Raw genomic sequence first — 8,063 nt, forward strand, 5'->3', positions numbered from 1 at the left:
TCCATATAGTAGAATATTATTGGGCCATAAAAGGTAGTGAAGCAGTGACACATGCTACAACATGCACGGACCTTAAAGACATGATACTGACAAAGAAACCAGACACTAATGTCCAAGTATTTTATGATTTCATTTAAATGAAATTATCCAGAACAGACAAATCCATAGCAACACAAAGCAAATGTACAGCTGCCAGGGCTGGGGAATTGGAAGAATGGATATGGGAAGAGATTGTTTAATTAATACAAGGTTCTTTTGGGGGAAAGTGATAAAAATGTTCTGGAACAACATAGGTAATGGTTGTGCAATATTGCAAATTTCCAAAACACAGCTGAACCATGTACTTCAAAGAGACTTCTGTGAATTTCTCCACAAAATAAGTAGATAATAGATGGGTATAGATAGATAGACAGATACATAGATTGCTATTAATATAGAGAAATAGGTGATGGATTAGTAGAACAATAAGTTACCCAGGCATGGTAGCTCAGGCCTATAATCCCAGCACTTAAGCTGTTGAAGAGGATTGGCACAAGTTTGAGGCCAGCTTGGGCTACACAGTGTATTCCAGGTAAGCTAGATCCAAGAGTTACACCCTTTCTCAGAAAGCCAAAAAGAAAAAACTATGATAGTAGATTCATAGATGATACAGGAAACATGACTTATAGATAGATAATAGATGGTAGATAGAATGAGACAGACAGAGAGAGAGAGAGAGAGAGAGAGAGAGAGAGAGAGAGAGAGAGAGAGAGAGAGAGAGAGAGAGTTCTTTGCTTTTCTGCTAAACATTCTGACCTACCAGGTGATGGTGGCACATGCCTTTAATCCTAGCACTTGGGAGGCAGAGACAGGCAGATCTCTGAGTTCAAGGCCAGCCTGTTCTACAGAGCAAGTTCCAGGACAGCCAGGGTTACACAGAGAAATCTTGTCTTGATAAACTTAAAAAAAAATATACTGACCAAAGCAACTTTGAGGGAAGGGTTTATTTGGCTTATACTTCCAACAGTCCATCATTAAGGGAAGTCAGGACAGGAGATCAAACAGGAATGGGAGCAGAAACCATGGGGGGGGGGGGAGCTGCTCACTGGCTCACCCTCTGGCCTATGCTTAGCCAGCTTTCTTATAGAACCTAGCCCTACCTGCCTAGAGATGGTACTGCCCACAGTGGACTGGGCCCTCCTACATCAATTAACAATCAAGAAAGTGCCCATAGGCATGCCCAGAGGCCAATCTGGCTGAAGTAATCCCCCAGGAGACTCCCTCAAATAGCTCTGGGCTGTATTAAGTTGACCCATGTAGCTAACTAGGAAAGATAGATATGATAGATTATAATAGATAGTAGATAGATAATACATAGTGTTGTAGTCAGTATTCTATTGCTGTGAAGAAACACCATGACTAAGGCAACTCATAAAGCATTTAATTGTGGTTGCTTACAGTTTCAGAGGTTTAGTCCATTATCATCATGGAGGGGAGCATGATGTCATGTAGACAGACATGGTGCTGCAGAAGTAGCTGAGAGTTCCACATCTTGGTCCACAGGCAGCTGGCAGAGAGAGAGGTTGGGCCTGAAATGGACTTTTGAAACCTCAAAGCCCACCTCCAGTGACACACTTTCCTTCAACAAGGCCACACCCCTTAATGCTTCTAGTCCTTTCAAAGACTGCCACTCCCTGGTGACTAAGCATTCAAATATATGAGCCTGTGGGGGCCGTTCTTATTCAAACAACCACAGATGATAAATAGATAGATAGATAGATAGATAGATAGATAGATAGATAGATAGATAGATGATTGGTAGATAGATAGTAGGTAGGCAGGTAGACAGACAGAGATAGAGGCTGAGAAAGTAAAAGAGAAACAAACATGGGCCTTGCCTCAGCAGAAGCCTGAAATCTCAAGGGACAATCTGACAATTGGAAGAGGCAAAGTAGCCCCTGGGTTTGATCTGTCTGGGTGTGTGTGGGGAATAGCACCCTTTCAGGGAGAGGCAGATTAGAAGAAGGGGCTAGTGTGGGGAGAGGGTGTAATTCCCACAGGATGGGGAAGAAGCCATGAGTAGTGGCAAGTGCAGCCCATGGTGTTCAGCTGAGCAAATGGCCATCAGAGAGGCAAGTGGTAGAGGAAGTTGAGTTGAGTGACACATGAGAAGTGGAACACATGATTAGCCCTTGATTCCCCTCAAAACTCTGCCAAAATGACAGACATATAATTCAACTATCTAAAGAAATATAGTCACAAAGAAAATAAGAGAAGTACCTAATGAGACAATGTGTAGAAGCTCAGAAATGGGAAGGAGCAACAGCTGATTTAGGAGCAGAGCAAACTGAGTAAGTGATGGGAGGTACCCAGAAGAAAGGCCACAAGTCAAGGCCTCAGGAGAAACCAACCCTGCCAACACCATGATCTTGGACTTCCAACCTGAAGACCTGACCACACAGTACTAAAAGAAACAATAAAGCCGGGCGGTAGTGGCGCACGCCTTTAATCCCAGCACTCGGGAGGCAGAGCCAGGCGGATCTCTGTGAGTTCGAGGCCAGCCTGGGCTACCAAGTGAGTTCCAGGAAAGGCACAAAGCTACACAGAGAAACCCTGTCTCAAAAAAACAAAAAAAAAAAAGAAAAGAAAAGAAACAATGGTGTAGACATTCTTGTATCCTTATTTTCAGAAGGGGAAAGGCAGCTGCCATGGTGTAAAGACACCCAAGAAATCTATGGGACCAAGGCCTTCCAAGGGCAACAGAACCACCCATGAGTAGACTGAGGAGAATGTGTGAAGTTGAACTGGGATAGAAAGGGAAATTATGCAGATAGGAAAGAGCCTCTCTCTTGGAAGTCTTATGGGGCCTCTCCCCTGAGGATAATGAAAAATTTCAGCATAATTAACATTTCCGATCTGTAGACCTGCAAATTTCTAAGAATCTCACCAAAAACCCCCTTTATAGTAAAAGGGCCTAATGGTTTCTGGGGCAGGTTTTTTTTTTTTTGTTGTTGTTGTTGTTTCTTTTTTTATTTGTTTGTTTAGTAAGGAAGGCACACATACCATAGTGTGCACATGGAAGTTAGAATACAGTTTATAGGAGTCAGTTCTCTCCTCCTCCCTGTGGGTCTTGGGGATCGAACTTAGGTCATCAGCATCAAGCACCTTGACCCACTGATGTGTCTCGCTGACCCAAGTGGCTCCCAGTTTTACCTACCAGATTATAATCCTAATCAAGGCACCTCAAGAGGCACCCTATCATCTCAGTTGTTAAAAAGAGAGAGGGCTGCAGAGGTGGCCCAGCTGTTAAATTCAATTCTTAGCAACTAAATGTAGCCCATAACCATTCTTATCTGATGTCCTCTTCTGACCTCCTCTGGTACCAGGCACATACATGGCACACAGACATACATGCAGGCAACATTCATACACATAAAAAAATACATCTAAGAAAAATTTTTTAAAAGAGAGAAATGTGAAAGAAAAAAATTCTTAGCAACCCTATGAGATGTAGCTTAACAGTCACCAAAATAGCATAGATGATTAATGCTAAGACACTTACCCCCATTTGAGTATGCCTTGTTCTTTCCCTAAGCACCTCTCTAATCCCCATACTAAAAATCTATGTCAAAATGCATTTTAGCATGGTGTAGTGGCACATACTTTTAATCCCAGCACTTGGGAGGCAGAGTCAGGAGGATCTCTGTGAGTTCAAGGCCAGCCTAATCTATATAGTGAGTTATAGGCCAGCCAGAGCTGCTATACAGAGAGACCCTTGTCTCAAAAAAAATTATTTTAATAAACTGCAACTTTTCTGTCAGAAGCCTGCATGTTCTCAGGTATGATTTATTCTTTTTTAAGTACCTTTTTTATTTTAATTATGTGTATGGGGCATGTCTGTGTGTGGGTATGTGCACATGAATGCAGGTGCCCTCAGGGGCCACAGGTATGGGATCCCCTGAAGATAGAGTTACTGGCGAATGTGAGCTTCCTAATGTGGATACTGGAAACTAAACATGGGTCACCTATAAGAGCCATAAGGCCTCTTAACCACTAAGCCATTTCTCTAGCCCCTTTTCTTTATGTTTTTAATAAATCCCAACTCTGCTTCATATTGGCGTCTCCTGCAATTCTTTCTGTATAAAAGCCAAGAACCCTGGGTTTTACCTGAGTCAAGGTCCCTGTGATGGTTTGAATGAGATGTCCCCCCATGAGTCTCGGATATCTGAATACTCAGTCTCCAGTTGGCATCTTTTTAGTGTGGAGGTGTTAGGAGGTGTGACCTTGATGAAGGAAGTATGTCACTGGAGGCTGGCTTTGAGGTTTCAAAAGACTCGAACTATTTAATTAGAATCAACTTAGCTCTGTCTTTGTATGGTGATATTTTATTTGTGCTGAAATGTGATTTTATTTGTATGTTAACAAATAAAGTTGCCTGGGGATCAGAGCTAATAGCAAGCCATTTAGCAGAAGTCTGGCAGTGGTAGCACACGCCCTTAATCTGATCATATGGCAGGCAAAGTCTCTGTGTGTTCAAGAACACAGCCAAGCATGGTGACACACGCCTTTAATCCCAGTACCAACCATAGAGACCTGGAGGTCTGTATAGACAGGCAGTGACGAGGAAGTCATGTGGTTGGGTTTAGAACCAATGAGAAGGCAGAACAGAAAGGCAATAAAAAGACAGGTCACACAGGAGAAGGTCTCTCTCTCAGGGGAAGATGGCAGTGGCTAGTAAACTAAAGGCTATTCGCTAGTGCTCTGACCTCTTGGGCTTTTAACTCTTTATTTGGCTCTGTGTTTCTTATTTAATAAGACTGTTTAGAATTACATCTACATCTTTGCTTCCTATTTGTGGATTGAAATGTAAGCTCTCAGCTACTGCTCCACAGCCATGCCTACCTGCCTACTGCCAGACTCCCTGATTGGTGATGGACTCATTCCTGTGGAACCATAAGCCCCAAATAAACCCTTCCTTCTATAAATTGCCTTGGTCATGGTGTTTTTATCACAGTAATAGAAAAGTAAGACAGTTCCTAAAAGACTAAGCAAACTGGCTAAGGCTTTACCACGCCTTTAATCCCAACACTCAGGAGGCAGAGGCAGATGGATCTCTATAAATTGAAGTCCATCATGCCTGGGGGAAAGAAATCTTAAAATAAAATTAAGTAAACTACTCACCTCTGACAAGTGACTCCACAATGCTTTTTCAGAAAACAGCCTAGATGCCACCTACATTGGTGATGACATCACATTAGATAAATGTTCCAGCTCCATCAGTTTTCTTACTCCATGCAGTTCAACTGCTATGGACCAGGATCAGCCCCACCTCCAGGTATGGATAAATCATAAGAGCCAATCCCCACTCTCTCTTTTGTGCTCTCCCTCCCTCCTCCCTCTTTCTCTCTCTTCCTCCCTCCCTCCCTTCCTCCATCCTTTCCTTCCTCACTTCCTCTCTCGATTTTTGTTGGTAGTCTTTTTGCTTTGTGGCACAGGCTGGCCTAGAACTTGAGATCCTCTGTGCACCACCACACCTGACTTACTCCCTTTTCTTATATACTTGCCTCCTCTACTAGCCTGTGAGGTTCAGAACAACAGAAATATTTGCTGAAATATGATTTCATTTGTACGTTAATAAATAAAGTTGCCTGGAGATCAGAGGTCATAGCCATTAAGCAGAAGTCTGGCAGTGGTAGCACACACCCTTAATCTGATCACATGGCAGGCAGAGTCTCTGCGTGTTCAAGGACACAGCCAAGCATGGTGACACACGCCTTTAATCCCAGTACCAACCATAGAGACCTGGAGGTCTGTATAGACAGGCAGGGACGAGGAAGTCATGTGGTTGGGTTTAGAGCCAATGAGAAGGCAGAACAGAAAGGCAATAAAAAGACAGGACACGGGCTGGTGAGGTGGCTCAGAGGTTAAGAGCAGTGGCTGCTCTTCCAGAGGTCCTGAGTTCAATTCCTAGCAACCACATGGTGGCTCACAACCATCGATAATGAGATCTGGTGCCCTCTTCTGGCCTGCAGGCAACATGTAGGAGGAATACTGTATACATAATAAATAAATCTTTAAAAAAAAATAAGACAGGACACACAGGAGAAGGTCTCTCTCTCAGGGGAAGTGACAGCAGTGAGTGGTAAGCTAAAGGGAGTCGTGGCTCTTGCTCTGATCTCTTAGGCTTTAACTCTGTATTTGGCTCTGTGTTTCTTATTTACTAAGACCATTTAGAATTTCATCTACAGTTCTCTTTGCCTAAGAAGTTCCAGGCAGGGTGGGTGTACCACAACTGTCAGCCAGATGTTAAAAAAAAAAAAAAAAAAAGTATCATCACTTGGGGAGTCTGTGGACCATTGCTGCTAACCATCTTCAGTAAGGCATTGGAATGTTCTGCATTTCAAGTGTCCTGATTCTGCAACTAAAGAGTAAAGAGAGAGAGCACTGTGTGACTGTGCACATCTCTTGTTGACTATATTTTCTACAATAATATTTTTACAACAAGGTGCATGCTCCTTCTGAGGTATATGAAGACTGTCCAGAAGAAACTTAGTTTAGTCACTTGCCAGGAGCTAATTACCTACCCTCATCTTGTACTGATTGCACTGGCCCAAAGCTACACAGAGCCATTTTCCAGTTTCTCTTTCACAAGAGCCCAGCCATGGACCAGTTTTTAGAGCACTTGCTTACCACACAGGGAGCCCAGAGTTCCATCTCCAGCGCTGCATAAACAAAATATGGTCACACATGCCTATAGTCCTAGCACTCAGGAGGTGGAAGCAGGAGAAACAGAAGTTCAAAGTTTAAGAACATTCTCAACTACATAGGGAATTTGGGGATGGGGGGGGGCAGCCTAGGCTACATGAGACCTAGTTTCAAAAAGAAAAGAAAACGCAAGAACTCTTACCCCTGTTGACAAGAGTTGGTTACTGCATTTTCTTTCATTTTTTTTGGGGGGGGGACAAGGGGGTTACTGCATTTTCATGCACTTCTCCAGGGGCTTTCAGTTTTGTCAGCATCAGAAAAAGAAATCAACTAAAATATTGCCTCCTTTGAGTAGGAGGATCAGGAGTTCAGGATCATCTTCAGCTACATAGGTCAGCCTGGGCTACATGAGACTATATCAAACAACAGCAACAAAAGTCTGGCATTAGTGGCTCATTCCTATAATCCCAACACAAGGGTGGCAAAGGCAGGAAGATCATAGCATGTTCAATGTCAGCCAAGACTGTATAGAGTTAGAAGTTGCCCCCTACAATGCAGTGTACATTTCTACCTCTACATTTCAGGAAGATGTATACTTCTACAACATTTTACTTTCACATTAATAGTTATTTCTCAGGGGCAGAGGGCATGGCTTAGTGGTAGAGGCATTGCCTGTTCTGCACAAATATTCCAGATTTCATGAGCAAAACCACAAAAAAAGTTCTTAAATCTTTTTTTTTTTTTCAAGACAGGGTTTCTCTGTCTAGCTCTAGCTGTGTTGGAACTCACTCTGTTGACCAAGCTGGCTTTGAACTCACAGAGATCCCTGCCTTTGCCTCCCGAGTGCTGGGATTAAAGGTGTGCACTACCACCTCCCAGTTGCTAACTTGAATTTTTAAACTAGTTTATTGTGAAGGCTTTTCCATCTATCTTTCCAGCATTGTGTTATCTACCAATTTCCATTTGGTGGACACAAAGCCTTTGGCCCTATTTTTTAATATAAACAGTGGAAAATGTCTCTCAGTTGTCATTTTTCCTATATCACTGCCTGACCTGTTCTCATCTCTAAATATTGTACTCTTTTGCTCAGTTATATACTGACAAAAATATATTGTTTTTCAAAATGAAAGAAGTTAACACTTAGGGGAAAAAATGATGATAGGCAGCCTGAAGTAAGGATGGGTAGACACACAATTTGGAGGCTGCAGATATTTCAGAAAACAAAATGATGCATGTAGGAGTATGCAGAACAAAAGAATGGCTAGAAAGTCCCTGTAAAAAAGCTGCTGGAAATCATGCATGGTTGACATACACCTGTAACCCCAGAACTTTTTGGAGTTAGGAGGATATGTTCAAGGTCAGCCTCTGCTATATATCAA

This window comes from Peromyscus eremicus, chromosome X, assembly GCF_949786415.1.
Source record: "Peromyscus eremicus chromosome X, PerEre_H2_v1, whole genome shotgun sequence".
Classification (NCBI taxonomy): Eukaryota; Metazoa; Chordata; class Mammalia; order Rodentia; family Cricetidae; genus Peromyscus; species Peromyscus eremicus.